This window comes from Nycticebus coucang, chromosome 18, assembly GCF_027406575.1.
Source record: "Nycticebus coucang isolate mNycCou1 chromosome 18, mNycCou1.pri, whole genome shotgun sequence".
NCBI classification, from domain to species: Eukaryota; Metazoa; Chordata; class Mammalia; order Primates; family Lorisidae; genus Nycticebus; species Nycticebus coucang.
The window spans coordinates 20,256,004-20,271,155 of record NC_069797.1 but is presented as its reverse complement, the minus strand read 5'-3'; the positions used below and the strand labels follow the sequence as shown (position 1 = coordinate 20,271,155).

Sequence of the window (15,152 nt, the reverse complement as noted above, 5' to 3'; positions counted from 1 at the left end):
GTAGGGTCACAAGATGCAAGCTCAACATATAACATCAGCCACATTTCTGTATGATAACAATGAACGACTGGAAACCAAAATATAAAACACAATACCATTTATGATAGATCCCCCCCAAAATTAAAAGACATACTTAGGGATAAATCTTAGAAATCACATGCAGAGGGTGGTGCCTGTGGCTCAGTGAGTAAGGCGCCGGCCCCATATACTGAGGGTAGCAGGTTCAAACCCGGCCCCAGCCAAACTGCAACAAAAAATAGTCAGGCATTGTGGCGGGCGCCTGTAGTCCCAGCTACTCGGGAGGCTGAGACAAGAGAATCAATCACCTAAGCCTAGGAGTTGGAGGTTGCTGTGAGCTGTGATGCCACAGCACTCTACGGAGGGTGACGAAGTGAAACTCTGTCTCCAAAAAAAGAAAAAAAAAGAAAGAAAAAGAAATCACATGCAGGCTCTGTATGATGAAACTACAAATTTCAATAAAAAGCAGGATTTTTTTGGTGAACACATACAAGTCAACTACAAAATGTACAGGGACAGCAAAGGAACTGGAATTGCCAAACAATCCTGAAAGAGAATAATATTTGAGGATTCACACTCCTTATTTAAGAATCACAGTAAAGTTATTAATGAAGGGCTAGACACATAGATCAAGGGAACAGAACAGAGAGTGCAGCAGACCCACAGGGATATGACCAATTGATTTGTGACAAAGTTGCAAAGGCAAATCAATGGAGAAAGGAGAGTCTTTTCAACAAATAGTGTTGGCACAATTGATCATCAGTATGCATAAAGAACCCGGCTTGACTTAAATCCCACACCTTACATTAAAATGAACTCAAAACGGATCATAGATTAGGAAGTACAGTTCAAAACTATAAATTTTAGAACAAAACATAAGAGAAAATCTTTGTGACCTTATGTTAGGGGAAGAGTTCTTAGATATAATACCAAAACCATGACCCATTAAAAAATGTAAAATTGGACTTCGTCAATTTTTTCTTCTTTTGAGACAGAGTCTCACTATGTCACCCTCAGTAGAGTGCTATGGCATCACAGCTCACAGCAACCTCAAACTCTTGGGCTCAGGTGATTCTCTTTGCCTCGGCCTCTGGAGTAGTTGAGACTATATGCACCTGCCACAACACCCGGCTCATTTTTCCATTTTTAGTAGACATGGGCTCTCACTCTTGCTCAGGCTGATCTCGAACTCCGGAGCTCAAGCAATCCACCCACCTCAGCCTCCCAGAGTGCTGGGATTACAGGGGTTAGCTACCGCACTGGCTCTTACTTCATCAAAATTGAAAAATTTGGGGCAGTGCCTGTGGCTCAAACGAGTGGGGCGCCGGCCACATATGCTGGAGGTGGTGGGTTCAAACCCAGCCCCGGCCAAAAACTGCAAAAAAAAAAAATTTTTTTTTAAATTTTGGTTTTATCACAGACACCTTTAAGAAAACAAAAAGGCAAAGTAGAGACTTGGAGAAAATATTTGCAAGTCATATGTGACAAAGAACTGATAAGTAAGATAAATAACTCTCCAAACTCAACAGGAAGAAAACAAATAATACCCCTAACTGGGCAAAAGATCTAAGTAGATAACTTCACCAAAAAAAGATATAGGAAAGGCAAATAAGCACATAAAAAATGCCCAATATTATTAGCAGTTTGGGAAAAGCAGATGAAAACCATGAGATACCACTATACACCTAGTACAATGACTAAGTTTTTAAAATGAAAAATCGGAAGTGTTGCAGACCACATGGAGGGACGGAAACTCATGTACATTACTAGTGAGAATGCAAAATGGCATGGCCATTGTGGAAACGGTTTGGGGATCACTTACTATACGATCCTGAAACCCCACTGCTAGCTGTTTCCTAGAGAAATGAAAACTCATGTTCACAAAAACACCTGCTTGTGGATATGTATAGCAGCTCTATTCATAATTGCTCAAACTGGAAACAATCTAAATGCCTTCAATGGGTAAGTAGATAAGCCGATTGTGATACAGCCATACAATGGGATACCCAGTGACAAAAAGAACTGGTGAAACGACATGCGTGAATCTCAAAGACGTTATGCTGAGTAAAAGCAGCCAGACTCTGACGGTTACACGCTGTATGCTTTTGTTTAGATGACATCTAGAAAAGGAAAAACTATGGAGTCAAAGAACAGAGCAGGGCTGGGCATGGCGGCTCATGCCTGTAATCCCAGCACTTTGGGAGGCCAAGGTGGGAGGATCGCATGAGTTTATGAGTTTGCGACTAGTCTGAGCAACAGTGAGCCTCCATCTCTCCAAAAAAACAGAAAAAGTAGCCAAGCATTACTGTGGCGGTTGTCTGTAGGCCCAGCTATTTGTGAGGCTGAGGCAGGAGGATTTCCTGAACCCAGGAGTTTGAGGTTGCTGTGAGCTATGATGACACCACTGCACTCTAGCTAGCGCAACTGAACGAGACCCTGGCTCAAGGAAAACAAACAAACATCAACAACAAAAACCAGATCAGGATTACGGGGGGCTAGGAGAAGTGTTGACTATGGGGGGGCAGAAGTGAAATTTTGGTGGTGACAAAAACGTTCTGTATCCTGACTGTGGTGATGGTCACGTAAATCTATACTTGTGTTAAAACTCACAGAACTGTAAAACAATAATAGTCCATTTGACTATATGTAAATTAAAAAAATAATGACATAAAGCATTAAAAAAAAAAAAAAAAAGGAAAAGCCCACACCTTAATTTGTAACTGGCATCAGATGCTTATATGTTTTCATAGGTTTTATCAATTCTAGAATTTGCTCAAACAGGGAGAGGGTCATGGCCTTTGCATCTTCAAAAGTAAAAGAATCTTTTGGTACATTCGATGGTCCTCTCACAGCCGTATTAAACCAGATCATCCACACACAAGACAACAGCTGCCTCTGCAAAGACACCCGAGGACCCGGTGTGACGGTGGCTGACTTTTCAGTTTCACACCCTTGTGCTGTTATAATTCATAAAAAGTCTGTGCATGTTTTATATATTCTAAAAGCAAATAGGCCTCTATATCCAGTGACCAATTTACAGGAAACAGAGAACATGTGGAAGCACACGACCTGGACGCAATCTTCAAAATGCAGACACAAAATGCAGGACGAAATCCTAAATAGCAAGGAAGGTAGAGACAGGGTGGCGAGGAGAGATAGGAAGTTGATGGAGAGGAGGGGACCTGTGGATGAAAAGGGGCTTGAGGAACATTAGCAACTGATGGTAACCTACAAGCCTTGTTTAGCTCCCAATTCAAACCATCAGAAACAATTTCCAATTGCATGTATTACATTTGAGGCAATTGGATATTTGAACACTACAGAAATTTTGGGAGAAGGCGGTAACACTATTGTAGTTATGTTCGGAGAGAAAATCCTTACCTTTTTTCCCTAAACTTTAAATTTTGAGATAATCATAGATTCACATGCAGTTGTAAGAAAAAATGCAGAGACCCTGTGTACCCTTTATCCAGTTTCTCCCCAATGATAACATCTTGAAAAACTATATTATGTCATAACCGGGACATTGACATTGATACAATTTTATTCACATTTCCCCAATTTTACTTGCACTTATTTGTGTGTGTGTGAGAAGTCTCATCTTCTAATGATACACACTAAACTACACCAAAAAACAAACAAACAAAAAAAAAAAAAAACAGCCCCAGCCAAACTGCAACAGAAAAATAGCCGGGCATTGTGGCGCGCGCCTGTAGTCCCAGCTGCTCGGGAGGCTGAGGCAAGAGAATCGCATAAGCCCAAGAGTTAGAGGTTGCTGTGAGCCGTGTGATGCCACAGCACTCTACCCAAGGGCGGTACAGTGAGACTCTGTCTCTACTAAAAAAAAACAAAACCAAAAAGTGATTTCATTTACATTTACCTATAAGCAGTGGGATTACAGGTAATTTTTATTTTAATACATTGTGACATGTTCTGATTTCTTAATATTAAGTATGTTATATTTTACTATGTAACAGGTGGCACACACAAAAAAAGTGAGCTAAAATATAGGTAAGTTGTGAAATAGTATAGTAACTAAATGAACATCTGTAAGCCCACTATTCAATTTAAGAACATTTCACTGTGGATGACTTTTAACATAACAAGTAATAATGCTATTAAAATAAACACTCCTCTTCCTCTCCCTGGGCTCCAGGGACTGTGGAGGTGTTAGGCTGCTCCCTCCTGTGCTAGGGGTGACCGCTGGAGTCTGCAGAACTGTGTTCATGTCCAGCTCTCTGGCCCTTGGCCAGTGTGGCCTGGTACTGGCCTCTCTGAGACCTCATACCTGGAGAGAATGCCAAACTAGTGAATGACACCGTGTCGTTAAAGGCTGTCTGTGGATATCAGGGACCCAAAGTCCCACTACAGAGAGGAGCATAAAAATTCATGTCATTCTCTCTAAAAGTGTTCCCTGCAATATTTTGAAATAAAAAATAAAATAAAAGTGCTCCCTGACATGATTTTGTGAATAACAGTAGGCATTGAATTCAAAGTGAACCATGAAAATTCAAACATGAAAATTTAAAATTCATGACATTTCCTTTCATGAAAATCAGATGGTGGCTGAGCTTGGGGCATTCCCAGACTGAGGGGAGGAGTTGTAAATAATAATAGTGTGAACAGAACCACCACTCACAGGCACAGAACAGAGCCAGGTCCTGACCTCAAATCCTGTGCGTGTGGGTGGGGGGTGGGGGGAGGCGAGGAGGCCAAGGGAAGCTTTCCAAATAAGACTTAGGAGTATAGGGGTCTGAAGTCCCCCACTATTACTTGTGCAGATGTAGAGAATATTCCTAATAACCTCTGCCCCAATCCTCATTGGGTCTAAGCCACCATCATCGCCTGCTTGGATCATGGCAGTGCCCCTACTGAGTCTTCCAGCTTCCATTCTTTCCCCTACACTCTCTGGTTGAAGCCCTCCGGTGCCTTCTCTTTGATCTAGTAAATTCTGGGCTCTTTCTCCTGCCTCCAAGCTTGCCTGATCTGGCCCCAGTGCATCTTTCTTGCTGCATCTTGACCCACTCCTCCTCTCACTCACCAGACTGTTGGTGCTTGGGTAGCTCCAACTTGCCAAACTTGGCCCAACCTCAGGGCCTTTGCACGCCTTTGCCTGGAGCAGCCTTCCCTCAGCTTTCCCCACAGCTGGCTCCCTCTCAACATCCAGGTTTCATTTCAAATGTCATTTCCTCAGAAAGAGGCCCTTCCTGACCACTCTGCCCAGAATAGCCCTCCCAGTCATATTCCAGTATACTCTTTGGTTTTATTTATAGCATTTGTCAGTAATGGGAATTTTCTGGTCCTGATTAGGTTTTTTGGCTATCGTCTTAATACATTTATTGTTGCTATAACAGAATACCTGAGAATAGATAGTTTGTAAAAAAAAGAGGTTTATTTGGCTCTCTATGCTGGTGGCTGGAAAGTTCAAGATTGGGCATCAGTATTTGGTGAGGGCCTCAGGCTGTTTCAGCTCAGGGCAGAATTTGGGAGAGAAGCTGGGATTGTGTGAAGAGATCACTTGGTCACTTGGTAAGAAGGGCAGGATGGGTGAGGGTAGAGAGAGAGGGGAGATGCAAGTCTCTTTTAAGCAAGAAGCTCTGGAGGGGATTGATGGAGAACTCACTCACCCCAGAAGAAACTGATTGTATTCCTGAGGGATCTGCCTCCAGGACCCAGACACCTCCTACTAGGCCCCACCTCCAATGCTGGGATCAAATTTCAACATGAGGTTTGGCAAGGACAAATATCCACACCATAGCAGCTATTGATTAGAATATGAGCTCCACAGACACTGGGTCCTGGCGTACCTGCTTTGCTACTCCATGGCTAGCAGCGAGGGCAGTGCCGTCCTCAGTAGACGAGGAATCTGTATTTTAGATGAACATTTGATGAATAGCTGAAGATGCAGAATATTGCCAAAATCCGCCTGGCCAATAAATGATGGAACCAGGGCCAAGGTGCAGATCTCGACCTGGGGTGCAGGGTCACGGCCACCTTCCTCGCCCTTGTCACCCCTTCTTCTCCCTGCTCCAAACCTCACAGATAAAGACTAAAAGAGAACTGTATATCCTGAGAGTTTCTGGACTGATTTTTAATTGAAAGTAAAATTCTAAGGAGCTTTAACAATCACCATCAGGAAGCTCCTTATTCCTTCATTCCTTAGCTTCTTTTTTTTTTTTTGTAGAGACAGAGTCTCACTGTACCGCCCTCGGGTAGAGCGCCGTGGCGTCATACGGCTCACAGCAACCTCTAACTCTTGGGCTTACGCGATTCTCTTGCCTCAGCCTCCCGAGCAGCTGGGACTACAGGCGCCCGCCAATTCCTTAGCTTCTTATTTCACTCACTTGTTCACTCATCAAACCTTCATTCAGCATTTACATGTATTTGTGCAGGTCCACCTTGTTCCTACTGCAGCAACCTTTGTCTCATCTATTTCCTGTCCTTTGGGGCTGCTGGCCATAGAGTGGTGGGGGAGAGCCCTCAGGGGACACGCCTGCACTGAGACAGGAAATGGAAACAAGCAGAATGTAACTCATTCTCAAAATGCATCAGCATCTCATTTGCCTTCACTTCAGGAATGAGGTGAATTTTTGGGAAATAAAGTTTGCCCTTTCAGGCACCAAACCTCGGAATGTTTTTTTTCATCAAGTCTTGATGGGAACTGATTAGATGAGCTATGCTATGAAACAGTGAAGACAGCAGGAGCTGTTGGTGGGTGAGGGCAGCCTCCACCCTCCACTGAGTGACTCCTACTTTCTGAGTTCCATGCATGCAGCGCTGTGTCCTGCACGCAATGGGTGAATCAGGGCTGCAGTCCCACCTACTTAACTGCCCCACTGACCTTTTGTGAGTCACCGAGCCAGGGAAGGTGAGGTTTTGCAGTTCATCCATCCCAAGAGGCCCTTGCTGTAATTTGCTGCTCAGAGGAGGTGCCTCTTTCTCACTTGAACAAAGCACCTTCTGTGTTAGCCTGCAGCCCTGCCTTGGCCTTCTCTGCTCTTATACCCAATCTCCAGTTTGCTGGGAAGCCAGACAGACACATGGGATCATCTTGTATGTCACATACAGAAACAGCCTGAGCCATTTACAAAAAGCAAATGACACCTCTATCCGTGGACTTGGAACATCTATTTGGGCTGCTCAGGGTCCCGTCTGACTCTTTTTTGAGCTCCTGGTAGGGTTTGGGGTAGCTGAGGTTGCTGAGTAAACCAAAGAGCATCTGTGGAACACAAACCATGTGCCAGAAATTGCTGCAAGACTTGAGAGTTCAGAGACAAATGAATGAGACAGTCTAGCCCATAGAGACTGGTGATCTGCCAGTCCAAAACTTATTAGTGACCACAGTGTGGCTCTACCTGCCCAAGACCCTTGGAGCAAACCTGACACACTCCCGGCTTGCCAAGAGTGCACTGAAACTGTCTCACAGCCCAGTGCTCACAGCATGCTTGTCATGGGTAGTTTTATGTGTCAACTTGACTGGGGTAAGGATTCCCAAATAGCCGGTGAAACATTATTTCTAGATATGCCTGTGAGGGTGTTTCCCAAAAGAATTAGCATTCGAACTGGTAGATTAAGTAAAGAAAATCTGCCCTTACAAATGTGGGTGGGCATCAAGCAGTCTGGTGAGGACCCAAAAAGGAGAAGGAAGGGTGAATTTGCTCTCTCTGATTGAGCTGAACATCCATCTTCTGTCCTCAGACATCGGTGGTCCTGGTTCTCCAGACTTGGCACTCAGAGACTTAGGCCATTGGCTCCCTGGTCATCAAGTCTTCAAACTTGGACTGGAACTCTACCACTGGCTTTGCTGGGCCTCCAGCTTCGGAAAGCAGATGTGAGACTTCTCAGACTCCATAATCACATGAGCCAAGCCCTCTCTAGTATCCTCTATTGGTTCTGCCTCTCTGCAGCACCCCGATTAATACAATATTAACAACACTACTAATGTCACAGATTCCCAGGGGCAGCCCCAGAGAACACTCTGCCTAGTATATTATTAAAATTCACATTTCACGCAAAAAAAACATGACTGTGGCAAAAATCTAAAAGGTACAAATAACCGTGCAATGAAAAGCCAGTGTCCTTCTTATTTGTCCTCTGGTTCATCAGTTTTTTTCCTCCGGAAGAAGCCACAGTTTTTGGAAACTTGAATCTATGGCTAACATTTAAAAGTTAGATTTTACTTTTTTTTTTTTAAATCAAGATTTCCAGCTTTTATTTAAAAGAAATAACTGGAATATCTGCCAACTCTGGGCCCATAGTCCAGTGTGGCAACAATCAGCCGCTACTGATGTGCGGATGCACCTGGGCTCCCAGGTCCTCGGTGTCTCCCACTTTTGCTTCCTCTGTATGGCCAGTACCAGGGACCCCACACCAGCACTATCGGCCTATGTGGGTCATCATTCATGCACAGGCAATCCAGGTTCTATAGTGGTGCAAGTTGTAATTCTCCCAAGAGAAGAGTTAATTACCGGGTGCCTGATATGAACTGGGCATTAGGATTGCCTGCAGACTCATATTCATTCAACAATTTTTTTTTTTTTTTTTTAGAGACAACTCTCTCTCTCTTTTTCTGTCACCCAGGCTGGAGTAAAGTGACTGAATCATAGCCCACTGCAGTATCAAATTCTTAGGCTCAAAAGATCCTCCTGCTCCAGCCATTGAGTAGTTGGGACTGAAGGCACACACCACCACACTGGGTAATTTTTTTCTTATTTTTATAAATATTGGGTCTTACTATGCTGTCCAGGCTGATCTCAAGCCACTGGACTCCAGCCATCCTTCTGCCTCCGCCTCCCAAAGTGCTGGGATTACAAACATGAGCCACCGCATCCATGCAGTCAGCAAATATTTATGGTGCATCTCTGCATTTTACGTTAGTACCTGTTTGTACATGTTTGTTAATTGACTGGTTATTGTAAGTTCCACAACGGCAGGGACTCTGGTCACTACTGAGTGAGTCCCCTTTACCTGACATTATGTATGCCACATGGAAGGCTATTGATAAATGTGGTTGAATGAGAGAAGGCCAGGCTCATGTATAAAGACGACAGGATGGAGCCACTATTCCCAAGCCACTCTCAGGCTAGGAGGCAGAAAGAAGTCCACTGGGCACAGTTGGTACAACAAATGGTCCACGAAGCAGAGATTACACGGATGTTCAGAATACTGCAAAGAGGACAGCAGTCCCATAGGGGGTGGGAAGGACGTCGTGGTGAGAAGGATGTTGTGCCCTGCCACACTCACGTAGTGGCCACCTGTGTCACCTGCGGGCGGCTGATCTCTCTTATGCCTCATCTTGGACAACCCAGGCTGCGGCGTTTTCTGCCACAAAACAACCTGCAAGGTGCTGACTCATCAAGTGGCACATCACGGCTTGTCTCTCCGTCCTCACATCCCTCAGGGTCCCCAGTAACAGCAGGAATGCACATCACAGGAAGCAATATGCAGACCCCCACCAAGCCAGCAAGATTCCCAGTAGCTGTAAGAGGCAGCCAGAAAAGTGGCCATGGGACCCAAGCCCTGTGGTCACCCACACTGTGGCCTCCCACCTTTCACTGCCCGCAGCATTCACAGTTCCATCTATTCAGTAGTTCCTGAGCACCTTCTATGGCTCAGACACTGTCCCAAGTCCTGGAGATAAGACAGTAGGTTAAAGTGAACAAAATGCCTAACCTCATACAGTTTGCATCTCCGCAGGTGTGGAGGGGACACGCAATAAACCAAATAATTAAATTGTATATATGATGATGATAAATACTATTAAAAATGTAGTTGGGAAGAGGAATGAGGGGTTGTAGAGTTGGGAGGGTATGAAGTTTATACATATATAGGTATTTAAATATACGTATTTAAAATTTTCAATATTCTGTATTATTAATCAACAACTTACAATTGTATACACTTATGGGGCACCAAGAGATGTTACGATATGTGTTTGTAATGTGGAATGATTAAATCAAACTAGTTAACATATCCATCACCTCACATAGGTATCATTTGTGAGAACACTTAACATTTACTGTCTTAGCAATTTTGAAATATAAACTACACTATTACTATTTTTTTTTTGAGACAGAGTCTCACTATGTCACCCTCTGTAGAGTGCTATGGCGTCACAGCTCACAACAACCTCAAACTCTTGGGCTTAAGTGATTTTCTTGCCTCAGCCGCCCAAGTAGCTGGGACTACAGGTGTCTGCCACAAAGCCTGGTTATTTGGTTGTAATTGTCATTGTTGTTTGGCAGACCCAGGCCGGATTCGACCCCACCACCTCTGGTGTACAAGGCTGGTGCCCTAGCTGCTGAGCTACAGGCGCTGAGCCTACACTACACCATGATTAACTGTAGTCATCCTGCTGGGCAATAGATCTCAAAAAACCTATTCCTCCTGTCTAACTGAAACTTTGTACCCTTTGGCCAAGGTCTTCTCCCAAGTGCAGGTGAGGTCTCTGAAAGAATGAGTTTCGCTGGCAGGAGCCCTGTGGAGCAGAAGCCTGAAAGAGGCAAGGCAGCAAGCCACATAGTATCTGCAGGGGAAATGCTCCGAGCACAGAGAATCAGGCCAAGTCCTGAGGTGAGAGGGCACCAGAGTTTTCAAGGGTCGGTGTGGCTAGGGTGCAATAAACAAGGGGGGCAACAGGAGGGTGCTGGGAGACAATTCTCCGTAGGTTTCTGTTCGCACATGCCTTGTGAGCATTTGTTCTCTACGACCTTTTCAAAAATGTCCGTATAGCAAATAGCCTTAGAAGATAGTGTCTCCTTCCAGGGCAGAAGGCAGATTTATTTTCTGTCCAATATAATTGAGATAATGTTTCCTTTTAGGGTGAAAATCAGACAGCGTTGCTTGCAACTCATAATGAAAATTTGGGGGTTCCTAAGCCGAGGGTTCACAGCATCCACTTGGATTGGCCTCCATGCTGTGTTCATGGGACCTGGGGGCAAAGGGAACCAATGAACCTGACACTTGTGCTGCTTGTGCTGCGAGTAATAAAATCCTTTATCTCTGACTCTGGGGTCTCAGGTTTTGCCAGAGTCCATGAAATTGTGGTAGGCTAACTTGTTAGTTACTAAGATAAAAATCTCAGCTCCTTCACAGTTCTTGACAGAGGGATGAGATTATAGATAAAGAAGGAATGAATGAACAAAAGAACAAAGAAACGACTGAGTTGGGATTCAGAGAGCATTCTTCCTTAAATACAGGACACCAGCAATGAGCAATCCTCAGGGCAGGTGCGCACTCACAGCTGATCACTGCCTGGGGGTACAACGAGCCCACCCACCGAACACAGAACCGCAGAAGTGGTTCTTTGGGTGCAGATGCCGCTCCTGATAGTTGGTGCGAGGTAATGTGGGAACGACTTCCTGGCTGGAGGAAGGACAGAGGGGAAAGGGCTTCCAGGAGCATCTGAGGAAGCCTGGCTCAAGGATCAGCGTTTCAGCTATGGAGATTCCAGGTCGGACAGTCCTTGTCCACTCTAGCACCCCAAACCCCATTGTCAGCTCCTAGGACAAGCTGTCCAGATGGAAGAACCCACCACCAGACCTTGCATGGACTAAAGCCCAGCAGGAAAGACACGGTGCTCCCCAGGACTACACTCTGCCCGCCACCCACCCACACAGGGCAGGGACCTGCAAGCCTGCTCACCTGGTTCTCTCACCTCCCCACTGTCCACTGAGCCTGTGAGCCTCCCCTTCTCCTCCCACCAGAAACTCCTCCTGGCCCCTGAATTTCAGGGACAGGTCAGACCATCCAAACAGCAGAGCTGGTGTTCTGGTTTAGTGTGGGTGCTAGCGAACTCTGGTTTAGAGTGGGAATGAGAACGCGGAATTCTGAGCGCTGAGCTCTGAGAAGGCTTCTCAACCCTTAGCCGTCACCCCTGTGAGGCCTGGGAGGACTTTTCTGATTTCTGACTGGCCGGAGGTGAGGGCCATGCCTCCCTGGCTGGCCCCATGGAGCAGGGCAGTCCTGTTTCCTCAGCTGTGTCTGCACGGCCAGGAAGGAAACACCTGGGTGTGGAAGAGCCAGTGTGTGTGGTGGTGGTGGGGGGGGGGGCGAGGGAGCATTGTTCCCGGGGCAGGGGACCTGGGTGGATCTCCTGGGGCCTGGATGCAGCAGGGACCAGATGGCAGAGACTGCAGCCTGGCGTTCATGTCCCAGTCCCACCATGTCACCCAAGGTGCTGGCTTAAAAAGAGCATTGGGGCCAGCAGCAGGCCTCAGTGAGAGCAGCGTGGCATGGTGGCCAGGCAGGGAGCACCTGCAGCCAGGCTGTCTGGGTTCTAGTCCTCACTGTCACTAGGGAGACTTGGGCTAGTTGCTTAGAACTTTTGTGCCTCCGTTTCTCTATCTTTAAAGGAGACCTGGTAACAGCACCTACCTCATAGGATTGTCGTGGGATTAAATTAGATGATATGTGAAAACCACTTAGAGCTAAATAAATAAACAGAACAGGGCAGCGCCTGTGGCTCAGTCGGTAAGGCGCCGGCCCCATATACCGAGGGTGGCGGGTTCAAACCCGGCCCCGGCCAAATTGCAACCAAAAAATAGCCGGGCGTTGTGGCGGGCGCCTGTAGTCCCAGCTGCTCGGGAGGCTGAGGCAAGAGAATCGCTTAAGCCCAGGAGTTGGAGGTTGCTGTGAGCTGTGTGAGGCCACTCTACCGAGGGCCATAAAGTGAGACTCTGTCTCTACAAAAAAAAAAATAATAAAATAAATAAATAAATAAATAAATAAACAGAACAGGTCCACACCTGCCAGTCCTCCCTAAACTCTGCCTTAACAGCAGAGCGGAGCTTCTAGCTGTCCCCTCCCTGCCTCCGGACTTCTACACCCACTTTCCTGCCCCTGTGGATTGCACACTTTGTTCCCCCCACTGATGCCTCTTGCCTCATCTCTGCACTCTGGGTCCTCCCTCTCCCTGGAGCCTCAGCCTGGTACCACCTTCCACAGGGCCCTCCCTGAGCCTGCACCTGCTGTCCCTCTCGCCCGTCCTGTGCACGTTGCACACCACTTCACTCGCCGAGGACCCAGGCATGTTTTACTTTCCAAGTCAGTCACTTGAAGCCACGTCTCAACCTTCATGGCAGAGACCAGATCTTGGTCAGATGCTGGCACCAGCTGCACACAAAGAAGATGCTTAATCCATGTGTATGGAGAGAATCCACCCGACCAGCAGGACTGTCACACGAGACTCCCCAGGAGAGGAAGGGACAGACGAGGCCCCAAAGAGGACATAGGCGGAGGTCCAGACATTTCACCTTGAGTCCTGCTCCCTACTAATTCCAATCTGCTCTTTGGCAAGTTGCTTCATCTCCCTAAGCCTCAGACTCTTCTCCTTTAAATGGGCATTAAAACACTTATCCAGCCAACCCCACACATGTGAGATAACAGGCATACTCTGTGTTGCCAGGCACATCTGATCAGTGCCATTACTATTGGCCTGTACAGGATTGAAAAAGAAGGAGAGGCCTTCTCATAGTGTCCTGGTCCCTTCATCATGTGAAAATAGGCTGAAACAATCTTACCTTGGCAGAGTGGTCCTAACGGCGGCCACATCTGCGGTAACCCTTCTCAGAAAGGCTGGCCCCAGCAGCCTCAGCATGGGTGAATAAAATCCAGGGGTGTCTGGGCCCCTCACGGGCTCCCTGTCCAGCTCCCTTTACCCCAGTCCCTCCACCTGGTCAGCAAAGATCTGTCTCTCCCGACCCTTCCCTGGAAGTCTTATCCCAGCCAACACCTACCTTCTCAGTGGCCCCCCAACTCCTCCAGCCAGTTAGCTCCCCACACTCTGCCCAACGAGGCCACCAGCCCCGGAGAACCAGGTGTCCTGGAGGAGCCCCAGTGGGTATCTTTGGTCTCAGCTGCAGTCTCCAGTTCTGCAGAGAAAAGCCCTGTGGGTCACAGCTCTGTCCCCTCCCCTTCCTTCCTCTTCCCTGTGGCCCTTGAAGCTCCTCCCAGAACTCGTCCTGCTGAAAGGCTGCTTTCTAAAGAAGCGTCTGTGGTCACCCACAGTCTCTGGGGGTTCTTTATTCTGATCTAACGAGACAACCAGCTCCATCTGTGGGAGGGGTGCATAGGGACCTGCATAGGGACCTCACTGGGGCTGACTGGGTAGTGATGTAGGGAGCTGTGTGCTCTCTTCCAAGCTCCAGACTCACCAACCATCAACACCCAGATGTCCCCCAACAACCTTCAAGTCAACAGGGACAGAGCAAGTTCATCCTCTCCCGCTCTAAACCCACTATTCTATTGATCACCTTAGAATCTGAAACCTGGCTGTCATCCCAACACCTTTCATTCGCCTGTTACATCTAAAGTGCACCATGCCCTGTCAATATCTCATGAATCATCCACTTTTTTCCATCCCCATGGCTGTCACTGCTTCATCAGGCCACCACGGTCTTTCTCCTGAAACAATGCAACATCTGAGGCCTCCCTTCAACCCTGCCTTCACCCCACAGCCAAAGGTCTCTTTCTGACGGTGAAACACATCTCTCATGTTACACGCCTGCTACAACCTCCAGTGGCTCCCTCGTACTTTTGAGAGAAGAGCCAATCTCCTTAGTGTGACTTGTAAGGTCCTTCTTGAGCTGGTCCCTTCTCAGTCTTTAACCTCAGGCTTTCTCCCCTCACTGCCGCTCTTCCCAGAACTGCAGTTTCGTAATGATTCAGGCTGTGTGATTCTCTTCCTAATCCTTCTCCTGCTTCCCCCTTCACCATCCTTTATTTAGCAGAGAAGAATGAAAAAGCAAGTCAGTGAGGCAGGAGGAAAAGTGGAGCGCTGTGGAAGCCAGGGAGAGAGAGCGTGTCAAGGAGGGGAGGATGGTCCCCAGTGTCGGCTGCGGAGAGGACGCAGATAGAATGAAAAGTGTCAGCTGACCTTAGCAATTGGGAGAGAGCAGTGCCAGGAGGGACAGTGGGGCTGCCGGGACGCATGTTGAGGGAAGACCAGGTCAACTGCACAGTGACCCATTTGCTAGTTTGTCATATTATTTCTCTTTTTTCACATTTTGAAGTTAAACGTTATTTGGAGTCTCCCAACACATTTCTAGACCTTTGGAAAGCTCACGGATGTTACGCTGTCATCCTATTTGGCCTAAGGGGAAAATGGCTGTGGAAAGAAATGGACGGCTGACAGT

At 46.9% G+C, this 15,152-nt stretch overlaps 1 protein-coding gene across 3 annotated transcripts in view; it reads right to left on the bottom strand.

Moving 5' to 3' along the window:
* PIK3R6 (phosphoinositide-3-kinase regulatory subunit 6) overlaps window positions 1–13,873 on the bottom strand; it is a 57,959-nt gene extending 44,086 nt beyond the window's left edge. For all 3 annotated transcript variants that reach the window (XM_053570004.1, XM_053570006.1, XM_053570008.1), the window contains exon 1: window positions 13,755–13,873. The gene's annotated coding sequence lies outside the window, so the exon portion shown is untranslated. The remainder of the gene's footprint in view (window positions 1–13,754) is intronic.
* Window positions 13,874–15,152: the final 1,279 nt, after the last annotated feature.